At 39.8% G+C, this 23,328-nt stretch overlaps 1 protein-coding gene across 5 annotated transcripts in view; it reads right to left on the bottom strand.

Moving 5' to 3' along the window:
• tln2b (talin 2b) overlaps positions 1–23,328 on the bottom strand; it is an 84,384-nt gene that overhangs the window by 48,307 nt on the left and 12,749 nt on the right. The gene's annotated exons all lie outside the window — the stretch shown is intronic.

Raw genomic sequence — 23,328 nt, 5'->3', positions numbered from 1 at the left:
TTGAAAAATAAAATCATGCGTGAAAGTGTGAAGAAGTCTCAGATTGAGAATACAAAACCACAAAGCACAGAACAAATCATCACAATAATCTCCTTGGGGACATTTTACCAGTAAAATATAAAATGTGTTTTTCTTTTATGCCGTACTCTTCTGCAGCTTTTTGGTCTTCCCTGCCATTTGCTGATATTATAGGGTTAAGTGCATTGGGACGCTTCTGCCTGATTGCTGTGTGTGTAGAATTATCTGAACCAAGGCAAGCGACATAACCTTTCAGCAGAAAAAGCGGAAAGACTGAAAATCTCTCTAATCGTCAGCAATAACAGAAGCCGAGTCAAAACACAGAAAATGACATTCCACTGCCACATCATTATTCGCTCTTCTCCTGGCTCGCACTCTCCCTCAGAAGTAGACTTCACTGGGAGACAAATCAGTGGGTGTCACATACTGCAATTTGGGTGAATCAATTCAGGTATTCTGAGACGCAAAAAAGAAAAGAGACTGATAACGCAGAGTGTTTCTCCTCTTCCTTGACCTTGGCTTCAACAGAGAGAGGGACGGATATGATAAATAGGGCCATATATACCCTCATTATAGACCTAAAATTAGGGCTGGGTGATAGGGAGAAAATCAGATATCACGATATGCTTGACCAAATACCTCAATATTGATATTGCGGCAATAAATTGTGCTTTAACAAAATATGTTCACTATTAGATTTTAAATAAATAATCATCAGCAATGTGGACATAATGTCTAAGTGGGGAAAAGACAAATAATAGATAATAGATAATAGATATTACAATATCCAAAATCTAAGACAATATCTAGTCAATATCTATGTCACAATATCAATATAATATCAATACATTGACCAGTCCTACATAAAATCTAGTACCATTTTTTGTGAACAAATATGAGTCTGTAACTCATTCAAAGACAACCCATTTCTTCTGGTGAAGATGGATATATCAGCATTGATTCAAATTCCAAAGTACTGACAATCTATTAATTTGTTGAATATTTACTCCACCAATGATTAACGCTATAGTGCGTAGTGTCTGTCGCCCCCATGAGGAATTCTAAGTAATGACAATAACATTGTTGGCGCGTCCACATGATACAAGCCTTCCATGATCATGCACCCCCCCACCCCTCCTCCATGCAGTTGCTAGCCAAGGAGGACATGGAGGATTAAAAAACATGACGAACTCTTCAGAAGAGGTAATTATCTTTACTCGAGTATCTGCGGGGGAAAGTCACGCACGTCCAATCTGTGCCGTCAGGTTGGCCAACACAATGTTCTGAAGTACTAGTACTAGAAATACAGAGAGAGTTGTGTGGAGCTGATGGTCTTAACTAGTTTTGTAGCAACTCCTTTGCCAATGGCTTAAATGTAACAGGCGTTAATCAAAATCAAAAAGTTACGCACTAAAGCTTTAAACCTCCATCAATGTCCATGTTCTGATGTTTGATCCATCAAACATCAGAACATGGTGGAAAAATGCTTGTCATGTTATATGATCCAAAATACAAAGATATTTGTGTTAATATCAAAGAAGATAAGGGAAACCAGCAAATATTCAAATTTGAGAAACTGAAAGGAATGTATTTATTGTATTTTTGCCTAAAAATGACAATTAATTAGTCATTAAAATAGTTGCGGATTTCTTTTCTGTCGCTCAACTAATCAATTAATCAATTACTCATTTTAGCTTTATTGTATTCCAATTTTTACTTAAAAACTAAACTTTTTACTTAATTTTAGTATTTCTCTTTTCAACAATTCAGATCTTTGTCACACTTGGAAACAAAGAGTTTTTTTGTGCTCCGGATTCAGAGCTCATCCACAGGCACTTTTTGAGCCGGAGCAGACAAAGTCTGAGAGGAAAATGTTCATTAATGATAAGAGTTGTGACTGTGGCTCTATCATGGCCATGGGTTCCTCTCAGCTAGTCCCTTAACCTCTGTGAGTTTTTCTTCATACAAAGTGGGAAAATCGAGCACAAAGAAGAAGGGGAAATGGCGCCACATGAGCTCTTCTGTATACCAGCTGGCAGAGAAGCCCCACTGAGTTTTTGTCATCCAGCTCTTCCACAGATACGTTCTTCCAGACAAGCAGCTTCAGACCCCAAACTGACACCACAGGTTACAGATTTACAGATAACAACGTCCACCTACACACACACACAACGTCCACCTACACACACACACAAACACACACACACACACACACACACGCACGCACACACACACACACACACACACACACACACACACACACACACACACACATAAAATATAGATTGTGAAGTTAAATGTTTGCATTTTTATGGGGGTTTTTCCAGATTTCCAGACAGGTCCATCTCTGTGAAAAGGCCAGTGTTACCTCGGACAACGGATATTTGCTAAAGATTACTGTTGGTCTACCGCTAAAGCAACAGTCACTTTAGTATATGTTGTGAGTAGCATCAATCACTTTGAGGAGTAAGCACTGTAGAAACCACATGATGAAACCCAGGAGGATAATGATAATCCCCAAGCTTACAGTAGTGTAAGAGCACATTTTTCACTATGATCCTCGTGCAAACACTCCAATGCAGCCAGCTCCTCATTAGCCCTGCTTTAAAGCATGGAAGGATCCCTGTTTGAAAGAGGAGCAACGAGAAACAACTCACATTTGTAACTATCTGTTGATTATTATCTATTTTATTACCTTTTCTAGATCACTAGGTAGACCTAGAAATTTAATTTTAAAACACTAACTCCCGTAACACTCACCAGTCCATCAGAAAAGAGTCCTGCTTTGAATTAGTCCCCACTACTCTAAATATTAAGACATCGAAATGGCCAAAGAGCAGCTTGCTAGGGAGTTCAAACATGGACAATTCAATAGAGACCAGGAAAGGCAGGCGCCATCTGGAGAGGATAGAGTTCTAATGATTGACTGTAATACCAGCAGCAGCACAGAGCCTGAGAGCAACAACTGCAATCACTGTACCAGTCTGTCACACAACAACCAAAGAAGTTACTTAAAAAGTATTAGTACAGGCCTGAACAGTTTGTCTGGACCAGTCTTCCAAATACTTCTAATAGAACAAAGGCATTTAGAGCAGAATGACCCCAAAGAGCACAACAGGGTGTTAATGAGAACAAATAATATTCCTTCAACGAGATAACGCAAACAATGCTGTACAGGGTGGCTTCAATGTTGTGGTTTTTATTTGATCAACACCAGAGTAAGGGCTCTGTCTTGCACCCAGCGCACCGAGGCGCAAAGCCCGACGCAAGTGTCTTTGCTAGTTTAAAACCGACGCAGTTGTCGATTTCCTATCTACCACACACATTGTTTAAATAGTAAATGTACCTGTGCCCATCTTTGCGCGCATGGACATGCTGGTCTTACAGGAAGGTGTATTCAGGTGAATTTTTGGAGTATTGCTATCTTGAGGGAGCGGAAAGTGATCGCGCCATTGACTAAGAAAAACCTGGTCTAAAGTCAATAGGGTAGCACTTCGTTGTTATTTTAACAGTGCTTTAGTATAATGTGCCTAGGGTTATACAGAGCACGCCCACACTATGCTTGTCACACACACAGTAATGCACAACAGCACAAAAACATGCAAAAGATGACATATAAAAATATTATGGTGCAAATCCACCATCATTATATCAACGCCCCAAGGTACAAACAGGCCAGGCTTTTAAAGAGAATGGGAGATGACACTCTGATTTGTTTATTGCATGTTATGCCCAAAATCATACCTATGAATTAGTGAAGACACTACGTACAAAAGTGGATTTGGGCACGCCCTAAATGCACCTGCGCCAGGTGCTTCATGCCGTGAGCTTAGATCGTTAACGTAGGGCCCTAAATGTCTGTGTGTTTCTCATGTAGTGTAAATGTAAACGTGAAGATGTGAAGACGTGAAGATATGTTTTTTAAACAAACCCTTTTCGTGCTCTTGTGGTAATTACTGTTGGACTGGCCTGTAGAACATTGACAGGAAAACATAATTAAAAAAGGAACTTGAGATACATTAGAATGAAAAATAATCAGAAATCCAGAATGCATATGTAATCACTTTTTCTTAACGTACCAACTCTAAGCCATCCCCCCACATTGCCACAGAATTTTCAAGGTCAGCCCATTAAACTGAGATCACAATGGAACAGTAATGATTTCCTGGTAAACAAGGCTTTCATTTGCATTTGTGTGTAGAAACAGAAATAGGGATGCAGATGCAAACATCTCTTGTCTTACTTACACAAACACCCACTCTGGGGTAAATGGTAGATTGGAATGGCGACTCAAAAGCAAGTACAATCATGGCAAAAGGATCACAATTTGATCTTAACAAGCTGTGATGCAATTGAAAATAACCCCAAAGCTCAAATAAAATAGCCAGTGAAGCAGCAGAAAAAAAACTGTGGAGGCTACCTTCAGTAACCTCACAAATATGAATTGCCATTTACTGCACCATAAGATCTCCAGCCTGGTGGACTATTATAATTTTTTTTAATTAAGCATGTAGTAAGCATGTCAATGGCATCGAATGGAGGGCTGAGAGTAATCCCGACCTCAGCAGTTCTCAGGACTGATGAGAACAGCAGGATTAAAGCATGAGTGAGTTAAGAAAATGCGAATTGGCTAAACTGCTCCACACCTCCTTTTCTCTACTCGTTACATCCTGCACAGACACTCCAAGCCCGCATGAGTCTTTTATCCCTGTCTGATTAAAAGCAATGTCAGTGTCCTGCAGGAGCATAGTATGCCTCTGGAGACCATTATGTTTTCTTGGAACACAGACAGTGGTAGGTGATGAGCAAACAAGGGTTGTTGTTTTGATTATCTGCATATTCAAATCAAAAATTCCTGCAACCCAGGAACTACATTTCTGTTCAACTCCACAATGGAGAGATTGTTTCAAGGTCAGGTGTGTTATTTCCACCAGATGTGAAAGTGGTTTCTAAATGTAATGACTGCTAGGCTTCCATTGTAAGCGCTTTACATCCTTATTTGAATTTTGTGAATCAGAGCCCTAACAGTAGGCTTTAATCAATCACCATAATTCATCTTTATTATCAGTGTGAGGCATACTTGATTTACACCTTACATATAGCAAATTATTATACATCTATTTAATAGCCCAGGGCTGTAATCTAAGTAGCAACCGGGGGCCACAGAAACATCTTTCTGTCAACTTGCCTTCACCACATTAATAACATGAGGGGAAATATGATTATGGTACGCTGATGCAAAAAGTCAAATATTTGTAAGCTGCCAAAATAATGATTGATGGGGCAGGTTTCTTTTTTAACAAGGTGTGGATGGTGTAAATTATTATATTACTGTTTTTCATCACATCTTCTTTTCAGTCAGTAGATATCAAATTTACCATGCCCTCTGTTACATTTTAAAATATCCAGTTTCTTTTGCCGTGAAGAGACTATATTCTTTCCTTCATCAAGATGTCCTTGCTCTCCTTTTCTTGCAAAGAGCACCCACTGAATCTGGAGTCTACCTGAATACAATTCATTTAATTAATAAGTCAAAGGCTTTCACCTCCGCCCTTACTACTTCCTCCATACGTTCCATAAATGACTTATTCATTACTCCACCAGAACCCAGCCATCACCGGACAACATTATGAAGCAGAACTGACCGTTGCTATTTAAAGTTCACCAGGAATACTACAAACAAGCTGTCATGTTAAAAGTGGCTTGCATGGTATTATTACACAGTTTTACTAGAGCATTAATCAAGCAGTTATCTGTCGATCCACATAAAAAAAAGCCATCAAACCCACACTCTAAATTTACAGTACAGCCACTCACAGTTACACTGACTTATTTTTTTAAGGTTACATTTTAATATGAACCCTACAGGCTTTGCTCCTGGGCAACACACTCTGTCGTAATGCAATTTGAGGGTATGGATGCTGACAGAAATTATGAATCTTGCCCTTGTCGTGAGGAGGGAGAGAGTAGCTCCTCTTACACTAAAAATATCCAGCAAAGTAGAGCGTTCTCCAGCAGCACTGTTTCAAACGGCTCCAAAGCAGAAGCAGTGCAATGAATGTACAGTAACAGTACAGTTTCTTCCTGATCATTAAAAACAATGGCATTCACTAATACCTACACTGGTATGACAGTAGAGTAAAATCCATTCAATTTTTCAAAGATTAGAAGTCAAATCCTTCGGTAAATTAAAAAATTATAAGAGTGTCTTACAACACAGATGTTCAATATGTACCATCCATCATCCCTCATTAAGAGATGTAAAGAATGAGCTTTCTAATAGCTGGAGACAGAAACAGCTACTAGAGGAGTAGAGCTCCACCCAGCAGCTGCAGTCAGTCAACCAATGAACTAGTCACTCAGTCAGTCAGTCAGTCTGTGTGGGGGAGGGACAGATGTCGCCCAAACATTTTTCTTTTATTACATACACTGATGGATGCAGATCAGCTTGAAACAACAAAGACAAACAACAACAAATTTTTAACCTTAATCTATTTTTTTAATAAGTATTTAATTTAGAGAATTTAGGTCCACAGCCCCACATCTGGTTTTATGTACTGAGCCCAACATAAAAAGGCAACTTTACCTTTGTCAAATAAAGTATATTAGCAGTCACACTGTGAAAACTAAACCAAAAAAACTGAACCAAAATATAGCCAACTTGGTATTTCTATTACTGTCACTACATGTATTTGTTTTCCAGCTCAACCCCCACACATTTGCATTTTGAGTTGGTGTTCACAGAAACACTACTGTCAGTTCTCACACCAACTGTAAAAACATAAACCCCAGCGACATAAGCTGCATGCAGTGCATTTTGGGTTGGTGTACCATAACTGGTGTTTCAGGGACCAGAATCCCCAGTATGGGCATGTGAATGACTGCAGGCAGAATGGGTTGCCGTTCACAATGTCATTGCCAAACAAAAAGGAGAAATTTCAACCCGTACATTAATTGAGGGTTTTGGCACTCTGGACACAATTTATTCAACCTTCTTTTCCTCCTCTCAGATGCATTTTGTACATATAGACATGTTTGTTGTTTTTTTCCACATGACAAAGCAACCTGGAAGCACACGCTGGTCTGTCATCAGAATTGCAACCTGTGTGCTATCAGTGAAGTGTAATCAGCTCCTTTATGCATACGCATAAATGCATATAAATCACATTAGGAGATATGATGAAGTGGTGGGACTGCACATCTTGCTGTATTTACTGAGGTGATGACACTTTTGTGATCAATACATTTACATTCCGGGCGCCTGGGTGGCTCCCCTGGTGGAGCGTGCGCCCGTGTGCCGGGGCTCGGTCCTCGGCGCAGCAGCCATGGGTTTGGCTCCGGCCTGCAGACCTTTGCTGCATGTCGTTCCCCCTCCCTGTGCCAGCAATACAGTATAAGATCATTGAAATGCTATGTTATCAAATGTACATATTCAGGCACAGATAAAGGAGTTTTAAGAAAAGACTCCATAGATGTGATAGTAATTAGTGCAAGAATATGTAAGTACAGGGCAGACTCAGCTCATGTAATCATTGCATCACAATTACAAAAGGTCACAATTAAAATGTGTCGAGTGTCTCCTTGCACCATGCAAAAACATCAAACTGATGCAGCCTCTCCTTATGAAAAGCAGCAGCTTGCAAGAGCTGTCTGCCACACATTTCTTTCTCATACAACAAAGTTATGACGAAACATGTGAATAATGAACAAAAATCTTTTTATAAACTGTATAACAAATCATGTGGGAGTAAATGCCTAATATTATAGCACAAGTAAATACCGTACAATGGGCAGAAGGTGCGGGGGAATGTGGGAGTTTACGTGTAGAACAACACACATATAAACACAAACCAAACAAGCTTCATTGACTTAAATATTCCAAATGGATCATCCTGCAGTGGACTTTGAGTATAAGACAACACATCTCTGACTCCTATGTTCAGTACATTCTCCCTAGAGTCTCATTTCCTGTAAATCAGGCAACTCCAATCTCTCTGGTCTGCACTGCCTCCCCAGCACAGAGCCTCTCTCTCTCATACTTCAGTAGCCTACTAACACTTGCATGCTGATTACAGTATCAAGCGCAGTGGAACGGGACACACACTGGCTTCTTTCCAAAGTGTGATATACAGAAGGACTCTATCAGCATTTTAGAACTTCTGGCATGTTGTAAAGGAAGAAACCAGACATACAAAGGCGGAGATTCACTGGTATTGCCCTTTGAGCAAAACGAAACATTTAGCTAAGAAAGCCATAACAAGAGATATCAGCTTAATTGTCCCTTTCTCCTGCACAATGTCTTGTGTTATTATCTGTAATAGGTAATAGATAAGCCAGTTAAGCATTAGAAAACAACAACACCTGCCAACATGGTGAAGTATAACCACATTAAAGTAGTCCCTAACAATAAAACCACCTGCTGATGGTGTGAGGGAAACCATGTTGTTGCATGAGACAAGATTCAGGGTGAGGCCATGTTGTTGGCCTATTGTTTCCAGATCAGCAACTCTGCCAGCAGTTGCCATGGCTTCTGCTGTGCCCACCTTTTCCTGGACATATAAGGCTGGACAGCAGCAGCAGCAGCCAGATCCAATCTGCTCTCAGGTCTGCGGCTGCAACTGCTTCCAGGTTCATCTAGATGTAGGGTACACTCTGCAATGATTTCAACTAAAGTCAGCTTTTAAATGTCAAGCAGACAAGGTCAAAGCGGGAGCTTTGGCAATGTTAAAGCCTACTTTATCTGTTTATATGACCATACAATCCCAGTTTCATCCAGAGGGGCCTCTCAGCTATCCTGTCATGAGTACATGGAAATGTTCAGCAGAAAAAGAGATTGAGAAAGTTGACTGTGATTCATTTTGATAGAGCCTGTCTGAAACATGAAAATACCTTTATGTGAAAGTGTCACTTCAGTTTAACTGCTTTTTTGTAAGTTCTGCCAGAGAAACATAATCTGCCATTTTGTGTGGATATCGGCATTGTGAGAATGAGAAACTGACTGTGATTTTGTCTAGTGGTGCATTGATTCCCACAGTTTAGTGAAGAAGACGAACATGTGCAATGACAGGCAGACACTGAATGTACAGAGAAAGCACTTAAGCAAGAACCTTTTTACCTCCACACAATTAACCAAACAGCTGTCTATTGTGTGTACTCCCCCCCCCCCCCCACCCCACCCAAAATGATGAATGATTGGTCAACATCTAGAGCGAACAATATAAGTTGAAAGCAAACTGTGTACAGCCAAAGCAAATGGAGAAAAAAAAAACCCACATTACTCCGTTAACTTGGGAGTACATTCCAAGTGCAGTATCACTGTGTGACTCCTTGCAGCTTTGTTTTTCTCTCAGCAAGGACTAAAAGCACCAGAGAGTCTAATGTTTAAATTGGCTGGAAAAGGCGTATACAACAAATCTGAAAGTTCTTAAAGAAAAGATTGTGTGCAGGACCGGCTGACAATAGCTCAGAAAACCCTACAATAGAAAATCTTTTCTAAATAATGTTTCAAGGACATACTTATTTTTAACAAGATAGATTTTTCTGGTATATTTCTACGGCAACAAACCTCTACGTCAGGCGAGGTGATTTATAACATAAATGCATTTCGAATTTGGGTTTGCCTGTTTATGAATGACTATCTGTTTAAGAATAAAGAAAATTTCAGGTTTTTAAATCCAATAAAAAAAATTCTTAGTAACTGCAAACATTTGACTGGTATTCCTTTCAAAGTGATGAGCATCTTTTCTTTAGAATAAAGTTTTCTCAAATTTTAAAAAAAGGAGGAAAAAGTTCAAAGAAACATAAATATATTCTCCTGATTTTGCCATAGGAGCATGTGTCGACCACTCCTTTACTTGTGCAAATTCCAAAAAAAGTAGAGAGAAACATAATGTACCTAATTTAACGCATAATTCCTGCTTTCAGAGTATACTCAGAAAAGTGCATGCAAAAGTAACATCACTTTGCAATTATGGTAACAGTTCTTGTAATCAGTTACTTTCCACCCCTGGGATCTGGTTAGGACATGTGGAACATATAATACAGCAGCAAATGTGATAAACTTTTTTGTCAAAACAGGGACAATTCAACCCCCCCACCCCCACCCCCCCACCCTTTTCCACCCCAAATCTACACCCAAGTGTTCTTGATTACTAGAAACAAACATCTATGGCTTAAATCTGCCTCATAAACATCTGGTCAACTAACCACCCACCCACACTCAGCATGGATATCCTAAGCATATTGTGCAACAGGGTCAACTGACGAGAACAACGCGGACTACTTTAAATTCTTCTCGTGCACACTTTCAGCTCCGAGCTGAGGGGACGGATGGGAAACACAGTGATACACCTCTGGACAAATCTTGCAGCTGGACCCATACTGTGATAGAGGAGCAACACGATACAGAGTGGAGCATGTAAGGGATGCTGCCATGCCTAGTTAAGAACTCACAGGCTCACTATTTCATGCTCCACATCTGCTGGTTACCATGGCAACCCTGGTTTTGGGAAATTCCCAGGTCAGGTGGCTTCTGTCAGCTCCAAAGACAAATATATGGGGCCTTTTCTATGCAGTGCAGTTTGCAAAAGAAGCTGATGAATGATAAAAGGCTCTGAGTTTCATTAGTGGTTCTTAAGATGGTCACTAAAGTTTCTTTAATGGTCAACCACAATAAATAGATCAGAAACTTAGAAAGGAATGGCTGTATATCAAAAACATTTTACAATTACAAGCTGGTCAGTATGACAGCATGTGTGCAGCAATACTCCAGTGTAGGTGTCATACAAACAGAAGCAGCGGGAGATGATCATTAGGAGCAAGAGTCTGCAGGGGTCTCAGTAGTTCAGCCGGAGCCTGCGTGAGAGGTTCTGAGTCTCGCTGGGGAAGTCCAGAGAAAACATGCTGCAGGCCATGCACTCCCCAGTTCCCCTGTCTTTAACATGCTTATTGTAATGAGCTTAGAGACTGTTGGATGCACAACAATGAATGTGGATGCAGACAAACACACTGGACTCGCTCACTCTCTTCGCTATCACTGGCAGCTGAATGTGAAGCCAGTCCTCAGACTCAAACCCAGCATAGCTAGATGGCTCATTGACCACAGAAATTGTTAGGGTAATGGATTAGAAGAGGAAATTGCAAAGCTGGGCAAAGCTGTAGCAGGTTTGAAGGGAAACTATAAGACCATTAGATCTTGATTTAAGCAGTACACAGCCAATTCACTTCATACTGTACCTCTTGCCAACAGGTCAGACATGCAAAGTCAAGGTGTGTCCACCTTTAGTCACTATTAAAAACAGATTTTGACCGTGTGTCAGCACACTAATACATGTTAAGGTTGTTATTGGACCTAAAACCCAAAGTTTACAAGTCCTGTGCATCTTGTTCTTCCACACGTAAAGGACTGTGCACATCACTGTAATACCGTATACACTATTGTCCTGTTAATACCAGGGCCGGGGGATACAGAGGTTAGATAAATTCACAAAACATCCACAGACATCCTGCCAGGCTGTCCATCATGTAGTTTAAGAGTATCAAGAAGGTAACTCTGCCAGATACACTCTGTTGTTGTTATTGCATTTGTATAATTAATGTCCAAGGAGCCTGTAGCAAATAATCATGCAGTCGTTCCAAGAAAACTGAATTAAAAGTGTACTTAATTGCAATGCTTCAGCGAAAAACACATGGACATAATTCACCAAGAAAAGATGAAATGTCAAGGTTAGGGCACTACTAGTCATTTTCAAAGTTACAGTACATAACAACTTTGCAAAGTGAGGGTAGATTTAAACAGCAGTGTGGGAGGTCGTCTAACATCATATTTATATATAGACTTCATTCTATTCCTATGGAGTAGAGAGTTTTCACAATAAGTGCTAACATAAATAACCCTAGTACCAAGGAATTTAATTTATTTGTTTAAAAAAATCAACAAATAAACAGCAACCCTCTGGAAACCTGGGCAATGTATTTAGATGTTTTAGTGACCAAAACAGGAGCAGTTATTTTCCTCCCTGCAATCTGAGTGTAATTATGTCTGTCAAAGACAGAGCATTTGGGGAAGGACAGGGTAAATGTGAGTACAGTTCTTTTCTTAAATTGACAGAAATTGAGATTATAATTGTACACTATATTATGCAGATAAAAAATACATCCCACAATTCAGACAGCCTTGGTATGGGCTATTTAAAGATACACATGCCACTTTCTGAAAGGGCTGTTAGAGGAAGATGAGGTTTGATTGATGCTAACAAGCAGAAAAGAGAATTTGTTACTGAGTGTATCCCATTTGGAGAAAATAATCTATACATTTCTCATCAGTGCCTGGGTCCCTGCGTCCCTTGAATCACACCACTTACTATCTGAGAGTCCTGCAGGTTTATTTTCCTTCATCCTCCAAAAGAGGAGCAAGATTTTCCAAAGTGGAACAAAGCCACTTAGGGGGTGTGTTTGATGGTGTGCCTGATGTATATACCGTAACAGCAAATCGAGCCCAGAGCCAGCGTGTGACATTTCATCTTGAGGTTAGTTAAACTGAAGCGCATGAAAAAAGAAGAAGCTTTTCTCTGTGTTGAATAACCTGAAGTGCACTGAGTGATTGGTAAAGGACACATACCCTGAGGGAATAAAAAATGCATCATGCAGATTTCACAAAGCAGTGATGTTTGCGGAAAAATACTTTCTACCTCTGGGATCTCGACTACAGAGGGTAACAAAGAACCATTACTTACAGTCAAATTACACTTTGCATCTCACTTATAGTACAGTGCTTCCTTCATCAGTGCTATACAACTAACGTTTATGTTTATTATTATTTATTTTATTATTGCTATTATTAACTGACATCTGACTCCATGAGATCACAATACATCATTGGTTTGCAGTTCTAAGATCTGTAGTCAAACTCCTCTCTGTTGGAGATTTATCTTACTCTTATATATTTTAGAGCAGACAAATAACACATCTACCAGCCACACTTGTCATGCTAATCTCAGTTTCCCTCATCACGTCCACAGGCCAACGGGGCCAAGACAAGAGTCTTATCACGAATGTCGAAGAATCACTTTTGGGCCAATGTGACAGTCAGGCTCTATACTATAGAAACTATGTAAAGAAAATACTGTATTGTAGAATTTGACAGATGACATTTACAAAACAGAGGGTGTACTGTGAAAAATTATGTTCTAGCATATTTTTTAGCTTCATGACTCTGGGCATTGTAAGTCGGTCGGTCGGTCCACCATTTTGGTCCAGTGTTATCTCCACATCTACTGGACAGATAACACAACTTTGTACAGCCATGCATGGCCCCCAGATGATGAATCCTATTAACTTTGGTGATCCTCTGACTTTTCATGTAGTCTCATTATCGTGTCAAAATTTGAATTTGGTTTATGACCAAATACCTGCAAAACTAACTAAAGGCATCCTAACTAAATGTTAGCATGCTAACACTCTAAACTAACATTTTACCTGCTAACCATCAGCATGTTAGCATTGTCATGGCAAGAAGTGAACATTAACATGTTAACATTAGCATTTAGCTCCAAGCTCCCTCAAAATGGACAATACAGTATAAAACCAACTATTTGATAAAATGCATTTTCTATAATATTGCTTCACAGAAAACATTTGTCTCAGATGTCAGAGCTGTTTTGAACAGCTCATTCAAAAGGTTCAAATTCTTCAGATAACTGAATGTGACTTTGATGTTGAGAACAACAAAAGTCTCTTTCATAGCATATTCTCATCATCTGCTCCTGATTTCTGGCTAAAGCAAGATAATTGCTCACTCAGCTGAACATATTTTCCCACCACACATGCTGCAAAACAGTTTACACTTCATAATATCATGTCTCAGCATAATGGTAAATTTAACATTTTCATGTGGCTGATTGTCTGTCCACCAGAGGTCATTCTTTGGGCAGCGTATTGCTGATTGCTGTCAGTTATGAGTGACCCAGCTACTGTGTAGCTCAGCAATTTGCCGTGCATGTCATGCTCTCTGAGATTCACTAATTGCCTCAATGAATTCTGCCACCATAGTACACAACTCATTAATGCTGACAGACTTTAATTAGTTAAGTGGGGGTATTCAGCCAGCCAAACCTGAATTCTTGTAATGTCTGCTTTTTGAGTTCCTATATTGACATTTCATTACCCACACATCCACACAGTAAACACAACATGTACATCAACAGCAGATTATAAATACATGTTATTTTCTTTGATAGCTTTTGGCATTGTATTGTTAATTGAGGAATGTAGCTATAGCCCAGATCAGAACATGACAATTCTCACGCCACAGAGAGAGTGTGTGGGTTTGCCTTTTAAGTAAAGACTACATCAGGTGAAAACAAAGAATCAGAACTTCAAACACAATAAAAAAAACTCTACATAGTCAGACCATCAAAGAGGTAATTATCTACCTGAGTTGAACATCAGCTTCTCTTACACAGTACATACTATCAATTAATATCCTCATTAAAATTCTAAACAAATGCTTGTCTCTTGATCTATTCTGAAGAACATCTGGGTCTCCTCAAACTGTCATTTCATGTATCAAAGTTTTTACCCCCAGAGGATCAATAAAGTTAGCAATTAATAGAATGATCTAGGCTCCAGAATGGATTTAATTGGCTCCTTTGTACAAAATATTTTTTTACAAACTTTTATGTATATTAAAGAGCAGAGATTATGCTTAGGTGAGGCTGGAAAAAAAAGAGGAACATTGGGCAACAGGGCTGACAATCTTCTATCTGCCATGTGAATATGGGAAAGCATGTGATATTTCATCTGCAATGATCTGTCCGAATCCAAAATTCATAACATTTTATATTTAAGCTGGGGGAAGTTTGTAAAGTGCACTGTCACTTTGATCTATAGCATGCAATAAATTAGGCTTTTGCTGTTCCGTCCACTGACACAAAATGGAGGACTTTAGCATGTTGTTTCAAACAGACCAAATGAGAAGGAAGCATTTTGGAACGGCCCCCATCATAAATCACATAACAGTAAGGCTGTTATCTGAATTTGTAAAATGTAACTGCCTTACAGGATTATTAAGACAAGTCTGAGGAGCCAGCTGTTCAGCGTTGGCACAGCGAATGAATGGAACAGCATCAGTTCTACAGTGTGGTTTAGGATTATACTGTAGGCTACTCAAATTAATTTGAACACATTATGTGTCAGTTCATTCACTCTAACTTGTTTTGTGTTCCAGCCCTGCTGGATATCATTAGGACATTCCAGTTGTATACAGATGTAAGCAAGGAGGTAGACTCAAAAACAGTTTTGTGGGCTAAAGGTTGAAAGTAAACAGCGAAATTTCCAAATTGACCAGCACATTATTTCAAGACAGGAATAATGTAATATCTCACAAAAAAAACTAAATCATTTGTGCTGCTTTAACCCACCAATGTGCTAGGAGCATGAGAGTTTTCAAATGCCACAATTGTTTTCAATGCCTTTACATAGTAGAAATATACATAAGGCATTTTAGTGCATCTGCTCCTAACTTGATTGGATGAATGAGTCAGAACTGTGGTGTTAATGCTTCAAAACAGAAGCGTGTCAAATTATGGGCTTCAAAAATTACATCAAGGGTCCTCAACAATTTAACATTACAGTACCTTGAGGGGGAATACTATATCAAGAAGCTATTTCAACAGATGAAGCCATATAAAACAGACAAAGCATATTTGTAAGATTGCAAATGGAAATATTTCACGTGAACAGTGTTGCAGACTAATGTATTGATAGTCAGAATGTGCTCTCTAACCCTAGGGTGCACATGCCTGCATGAGGCACCAGTGAGATTAAACAGGGACTTTCAACACCATGTTGCTATTTGATTGTAAAACGGTTGCAACTTAATATGATCTTTTTATTTATTAATATGCTATATTGATTTTAATAGATTTTTCATTCATCAATTAAATGTTTAAAAAAGTGTAAAACGTCTTTGTATCGCTTATCAAAATGGTCTACAATTAATAACCTGTCAATAAATGGAAAATTGTATCACACTGCACTTATTGAACAACACATTGTCCCTGTGTCATGTATCTATCCTCTTTCTGGAAATTTGTCATAGTGAAAATGGCAGTTTATGCTTTTTATCTGTCTTAATGTTTTTATTTTTAACTGTTTATACTTGTTTTATCTGTTTGTTTGTTTTTTTAACTGATTTTGTGTAAAGCCCTTTGAATTGCCCTGTTGCTGAAATGTGCTATACAAATAAAGCTGCCTTGCCTTGCCTTTTAATAATGCAGCCATAGAAAGGTATACTGTACAGTGCAGTAAACATGAAGATATTTCAGCCCTAATCAGATGAGCAACTACCGACACAATGTTTTTAAACAGGTAAGAATAAGACAAAATAATTACATTTGTTTTGACAACACAAATCATTTATTAATATTCAGTCTTGCCTTGTTTCGTCATTCTACCACTAATACAAAAGACGGGCAGACATACTGTCGGCACTGGGAGAGCACATGAAGGCAGGCAAGCATGCAAGCAGGCTATGAATTGTTCCCTCCTCTGTTCCATAATGACTGGACAACCCATCCATTTCATTGTTGGCCCTCCGCAGATCTCTGACAGGGGGTAGCATCATCCGAATCATTGACAGAGATGTGTGGGAGAGAAAAGAACCTGCCAACCTCCACATCCAGCTTGAGTTAACAAGACAAAAAGTTACGCTCCAAAGATCTGTAGGAAAAGAGAGGAAGCCAATGGTACTGAGCACCATCTTTGCTGCTCTCTCTTAAACTTCTGCATCTAATTGTGAGGCTGAGCACACATCTGTGACACTCCAGTTGGATACAGATTCTTTAATCTCTCCTTTTATATGACATCGCCATGTAATCTCCATCTAGCTACCCAGGGAGCAGCCAGAGAGGCAGGAAATGAAATCAATGTTGTGTCTCTGCACTGGGTGTTACTTCATTAGTATGGGCACTACAGATGTAACCCGTAAATCTGATTTATGAAAGGCCGACAATGAAAGCGCCACAGACAGATGCAGGGATTCATAATAGCGGATGATCAAGACACTCCATGTCCTATGTTTCACCACAGCTTTACCAATGTTTCACAGAGGGCAAAGAAAGGGGAAAAATTTCCTCTCTAATGTTCAGAATACTTGCATTTCTGCTGCAGTTAAGCATTTAGATCCAGAGTCATGTTATATGAATACATACTGTAAAATAGTCTACGATGAAATACTATTAGAGCCCGATTTACTAAGCTTCTAACTGATTTTCATGACCTTATGAACATGACTAAAAGTGAAGCATGTAGAAAATCTATTTACTGTAAACAAGTTACAGGTAAAGTATGACCTCCAGTGATAATCACGAAACTTGCATGACACAAAATGTATTATTATTTCACTGCTTTAATTTCCCCTGCATGCGTTATTTTTCCTTCCTTTACACGCTCACCTATTTCATAATACAGTCTATAATTGCACTGTGGATGTTGGTAACAACGCTTTACATCAACCAGCAGTTAAGTAAACTGATTTTTAATTGCGTTTAATATTAATCTTCATGACATCCTTTGTCAATTTTAAGCTGTGGCTTAGGACTTCTGGCAGGTTTGACATTTTGCAATGTTTGGCATTAGCATACACCTCTCCTGCACACCCTAGGCAGGGAAAGGTCCATTTCCTAACTTGATCTATTTTTTAACAATATTTCAGTTGAAATATAAAGTAAGTATATCCTCAAAATGTCAAATAAAACCTATACAGACCCATCCAAATAAACCTATTTACCTAACATAATAAAGTCTAGTAAATGTGTGGAGTGAGGTCACATATTCATATATTATACTTTATTGCAATTTAAATATTTTGCTCTGGGGAAAAGTCATCAACCGAGTTCTTAAATTAAACTCTTATTTCATTAGTGAGCAATGCAACTTCGTGGGGTACATCTGGGCACCAGCTCTGGTGGGACCATGGCCCTTTAAAGGTCAAAAGGTTTGGATCCTCTTGGAGCAACGTCATCTAATCCTGCGTTAGCTATGGAGATGTTATGTAAAAGTAAACAGACAGTGGCTATACTTGCCCTTCCCCATTTCTGAAAAACAGAGATTCAAAATGATTAGTTGTGCACTCCCATGGGACTGAGAAGCTATAGGGAGGGGGATGTGTAATTCAATTAGTCCCACAGTTCTGCACCAAAGGGAGGCAGACAGATCCATCTCATTGAGCCTTCCAAGATGTGCAGGCCATGTGTATGCACAGAAAGTATTGGCAGCACGTCATTAGTGCTGTTGGTTTGGATTAAAGATAGTTTCACTCACTAAGACTGCTTGGAATAAATAAACCTAGAAAACTCTGCACTAGCAACATTAAACAGGTCCTCCTAAAATACCCTTAGCAAGCCTTATCTGTACAAAGTGGATGAATGAGGAGGGCTCGCAGGATGAAGCTAACAGAGTGCAGCGAGCCGCCTTACATGACAAGCCAGCCACATTCTTAGCAATGCCTCTGAGCTTGTGCCATGTGTCGAGGATGCTGTCTCCCACTGAAGTTGCATACAGATCACCCTTTCAGTGCACAGCCTCCTCTGCTGTCTCTTTGTCCCACCTCCCAGCAGGGAATTTATAAAGCTTCACAGGGCCTCACTCCATGAGATTCCTGTCATTTATGACAGCCTTTTCCCAGGCAAAAAGAAATCAAATCACATTGTAAATATAGTGCATGTTTTCCAGTATGAGCTCTTCACATAGTTCATAAATTACAAATGAATGCCAAAGATCCTGACGGTCATTAAATAACAGCATCAATAATCCCACTCGTGGCAGCACTACATTTGATTTTGGATTATGAAAAAGGCAGAAAGTATAGATAATGAATGACACACAGCAGAAACAAATCAGAGAAAATTAAGAATTACGAGAGGCACCAAGCTGCACAACAAGAAGGATCCCCAGTTGTGATCATTAGCACTAGAATGACCTTTGACCTCAGGCTGGCACAAACACCTGGCTATGTTATATGACTCCATCCTAGCCAGACTAGAGTGAGAGGGTGTCATCTCGTGGGTATAACCTCTCAGGGGTAGCATATCCACTGCATGTGGGCAGCTACCCTCTATTGGCTGCAGGTCCATCAATCTCCTGTCCGAGGAAACTGAAGACTCAACGGAAAGAAAAGCAAACAGCTGCCATTAAGTGGACTGAACAGATGGTAATGGTAGCAAGAAATTAACACCATATCATTTTCAAATTTGTACAGAGAATCTTCATTTTGGCAAAGAAAAGATACATGTCTTCAACTTCAACACTTTTTAAATATTAGATTTATAAAAATGCACTTCTCAGGATGTGCCATGAATTGTTGAACGCTTTTGTTGCATTGTATATTTTGCATATATCTTTACAACAGCACAATGCATGCACCCAAGCAATTTGTTCAATTTGACCCACGTATTTCAGGAGAACATCTTTTGATGATTTGATGTTTTGTTTCCTTGATGAAAATCAACAGTGGTTATTGTACAAGAGCCTTCTATAGTAATGACAATGGGGAGTATGCAATAGTTCAGACCAGGGCTGCAGTATTACTTGAGTCCGGACTCGAGTCCACAAAAAACAAAGCAAAATTATTGATGAAGCGAATTCATTCAGAAAAAAAAAACTAGCTAAATTCTAAAATCCATCTAGAACAAGCATTGAGATTGGTCACCTGGCTACATCATATACAGTACCTCAATCATAAGGTAACAAGCATTTTCATTTTAGCCACAGACAGAATGTCAGCGGGCACATTGTACTATGAATTCTTCAGGACAAGTAAAAAGTTTAAGGATGGGAACATTTCCATTTTATATTTTAAGTAGGAATGTAACGGTATGAATATTTAACTTCACCAGTGACCAAAATGATCACGGTTTTGGGTATTATTGTGGTATTTTATCCGGGAACCTTCACCTTATCGTGGTAGAGAGGTTTGTGTGTCCCTATGAACCTGAGGGCTGTGTTGTTGGGAGCTTTCTGCTCTTGGTAGGGTCTCCCATGGCGCTAACCCTAACCCTGCGCTGCCACTTCGGTGGAAGTGAGGGTCAGGGGCCTCAACGGATCAGTCCCGGGCGGCAGAGACTGGCTCGTGGGAAGTGGAATGTCACCTCTCTGAGGGGGAAGTAGCCAGAGATTGTGTGGGAGGTGGAGCGCTTCCAGTTGGATCTGGTGGGGCTTACCTCTATGCATAGTCTTGGTTCTGAAACCATACTCCTGGATAGGGGTTGTACTCTGTGCAACTCTGGAGTATGGGGTGTGGCGCACCGGGCAGGTGTGGGGGATACTCTAGACCCCAGCTGAGTCCAACTACATTGGAATTTACCCCGGTGGATGAGAGGGTCGCCTCCATAGTTCTGCTGTGGGACTTGAAAGGGGGAGAGAGATGGGGGATGACACGCAGCAAAGGGTTCGCAGCTGAGTGTGAATCGGCTGGGATGAGGATCAGCACCTCTAAGTCTGAGGCCATGGTTCTCAGCAGGAAACCGATGGAGTGCCTACTCCATGTAGGGAATGAGTCCTTACCCCAAGTGAAGGAGTTTAAATACCTTGGGGTCTTGTTTGCGAGTGAGGGGACAATGGAGCAGGAGATTGGTCGGAGAATCGGCGCAGCGGGTGCGGTATTAAATTCACTTTATCACACCGTTCTGACAAAAAGAGAGCTGAGCCAGAAGGCAAAGCTCTCGATATACCGGTGAGTTTTTGTTCCTACCCTCACCTATGGTCACGAATGCGTGGTCATGACCAAAATAACTAGATCCAGGATACAAGCGGCCGAAATGGGTTTCCTCTGGAAGGTGGCAGGCGTCTCCCTTAGAGATAAGTTGGGAAGCTCAGTTATCTTTGAGGTGCTCGGAGTAGAGCCGCTGCTCCTTCGTGTCAAAAGGAGCCAGTTGAGGTGGTTCAGTGGCATCTGGTAAGGATGCCTCCTGGACGCCTCCATAGGGAGGTTTTCCAGGCACGTTCAGCTGGGAGGAGGCCTCGGGGAAAACCCAGGACTAGGTGGAGGGATAATATCTCCAACCTGGCCCTGGAACTTCTCGGGATCCCCGAGTCGGGGATGGTTGATGTGGCTCAGTAATGGAAAGTTCGGGGTCCCCTGCTGGAGCGGCTGCCCCCGCGACCTGAGACCAGATAAGCGGATGAAGATGGATGGATGTTCAATATGTTCAGAAAGCATTGATAGGCCAAAACAAGTTGAAATTGTAGAGTGTAACAATGTTTATTATATTACAAAAATATAGGCAATAGGATTGTAAAAACTATTTAAAACTAACTACTGAAACACTGGCCGGCTGTAGGGTGTCCTTTAAGAACTTTAACCAGAGATGTCTGACTTTGAGATCCAGGCAGATTTATTTACAACTCCAACATGAAGTTAACTATGAAGTTGTATTTGACGTTACATGTGAAGTTGGATGTAGTTCCAAAATATAAGCAAATAATAATGCACATTAATAGGCATCTGACTTACTATGAACATTATTTACCAAAACTAACTATTATAGTCACCAGCATATAACAAGAAACAACACTAAGAATTGCATTCATTTCTGTGTAATAATTAACATAAATGTAACATATTGCTCAGTAACACAAACTGAGAATGAGTGTCTGAGCGCAGCGCCTATGCGGCAACTTCAGCAACCTCTGAAGAAGCTGGGAAGGATTAAATACAGGGTTTACACACCGTGGTAATCCACCGCGATAATAAGGATATTTTAAATGAAAGGGATAATTGTTACTGTCAGCATTTCTACCGTGGTTTACCGTTACACTGGTAATCAGTAGATGTCTATCAGGTAGTATGCCATACATTAATAATCAAGAAAAACACATAGCAAGTAACACTGAGAGTCTTCTGCTACCACACTTAAAAATGTTCTGCTGGTATTTGGTCAAGGCCTCAAGCTTTGTTAGCTGCCAATTTCTCAATGGCATAGCACACCTCATCACGTCTAATAACCACACCATTGTTGTTAGAAAGATTGCCAACATTAATGTTTTCTCCAAAGTTCAGCAATCTTTTCAGACCCATTAGTCCTACCAATACTAGATTGGCACAAACATATTACTGTTATTGATAACCTTGAGTTCTTTTTTGAGAATACACAGACATTATTCTGCTAAAGCATCTCAACCATGATATTGGTCCACGTAGTCAGCTCATGTCTTTTAATAAAGCGTATGGCATACTTAAACCTAGTTTTTGCATGTTTCTTATGTTCCCACTCTGGGCCATACCTCTTCCTGATAACACCCAGTTCTTATAAGCTTCTTTGGGTTCTACATGAAGCATGATACATAGTCATTCTAACCTGGCCCATGATTATTTTGTTTAGTCCTTTTTTGGAAGACAAATTGACTGCCATTATTAAGACAACTAACAATTGTATCATACATTACAAACAGATCAAAATTGTGGTTTCGGTTCTTACAGTTAATGTTGCCACATAAATACTGTCAAGTGGTATATCAATGTTGCTTAGACTCTTATCACTAAGTGAATTGTAATGCCAGAAATCATCCTCTGTAAGCCTTTACCATTCTAATATTCCACTTTGTTCATAGTTCATAAGTGGTCAACTCAGGTAGACTCTCAAAATGTAACATCTTAGAGACAGGTGTGTAATCTGTTGTAACCAGATCATTCAAGATCTCAACTTTCTCTAGACAATCATGAGCATCAGCTGTACATATACAGTGGTCCAGCCAAGATGTTGCCATGCTTCACCACATGTATAGCTATCTACTGGCAGCAGCACTTTGCTAGAAGAACCAACTTGCTATTTTGACAAAATTGAATCAAGTGTTGACCAAATACTTGGTTATTATCCAAGATATCAACATTTATATCACCCATATGTTATATCATAAGTACATTCGTATATGCACATTCTTTAATAAGAGAACTTAGAGAAGCAAGCCTATTAAGATTTTCATCCTCGTTTTTGTCACATCCATAAGGAGTGTGAACATTTAAAATTACAAGAGCATTTTTATTAAGTACTACTTTAATTGCTATGCACCAGTCCACCTCCAGCCTTATCACACTAATCAGTGGATCATATTTCTTATGCCAAAGAATGGTCACTCCCCCAGGTATTCTGCCACGCACTATTCCCATGCTTAAATCTGTTGTAGACTCCCCAGCCGCAAGAAACAAACCCAGCATTTGATGTCATGCAATATCACTAACAAGCCAAGATATTGATATAATGATAGGTTTAAAAACACTAAGAGACAAGAGATTATATTAGAATCTGCTTTAGG

The sequence above is a fragment of the Etheostoma spectabile genome, chromosome 8 (genome assembly GCF_008692095.1).
Source record: "Etheostoma spectabile isolate EspeVRDwgs_2016 chromosome 8, UIUC_Espe_1.0, whole genome shotgun sequence".
Lineage (NCBI taxonomy): Eukaryota > Metazoa > Chordata > Actinopteri > Perciformes > Percidae > Etheostoma > Etheostoma spectabile.
This window is presented reverse-complemented; position numbering and strand designations above follow the sequence as displayed.